We start from the raw sequence: 620 nt of genomic DNA, 5'->3' as shown, positions 1-620 counted from the left end.
TTCACCCACTTCTGGGAATATATCCCAAGAATCCTGAATCACCAATCAGAAAGAATGCATACACCCCTATGTTCATAAGCAGCACTATTTACAATAGCTAAGATTTGGAAACAGCCCAAGTGCTCAGCAGATGAGTGGATAAAGAAGCTGTGGTACATTTATGCAACGGAATATTATGCAGCTATAAAAAACATCTTACCCTTTGAGATAGCATGGAGGGACCTGGAAAGTATTATCCTAAGTGAAATCAGCCAGACAGAGAAAGACAAATATTACACGATCTCACTTATATGTGGAATCTAATGAACAAAATAAACTGACAAAATAGATCTAGAGACATGGAAGCATTGAAAAGACTGACAAATCTCAGAGGGAAGTAGGTGGTAAGAGATTAACTAAAGCACTTATATACATTGTCCTTGGACAGACAATAGTACTATGAAGGCCTGAGGGTAGGGTTGGGGGGGGGGGGCGGTAGAAACAGGGTGGAAGAGGTCAATGGGGGAAGGGAACTTTTGTAATACTTTTAATAAAGATATATTTTTTAAAAAAACCTAAGAACTTCAGAAGTGACAATAATTGCAAAGTCCATGGAGCATTTCTTCAGAAAATAGCCATAA

Source organism: Pipistrellus hanaki, assembly GCF_964339955.1.
Source record: "Pipistrellus hanaki genome assembly, chromosome: X".
NCBI lineage: Eukaryota > Metazoa > Chordata > Mammalia > Chiroptera > Vespertilionidae > Pipistrellus > Pipistrellus hanaki.
This window is presented reverse-complemented; position numbering follows the sequence as displayed.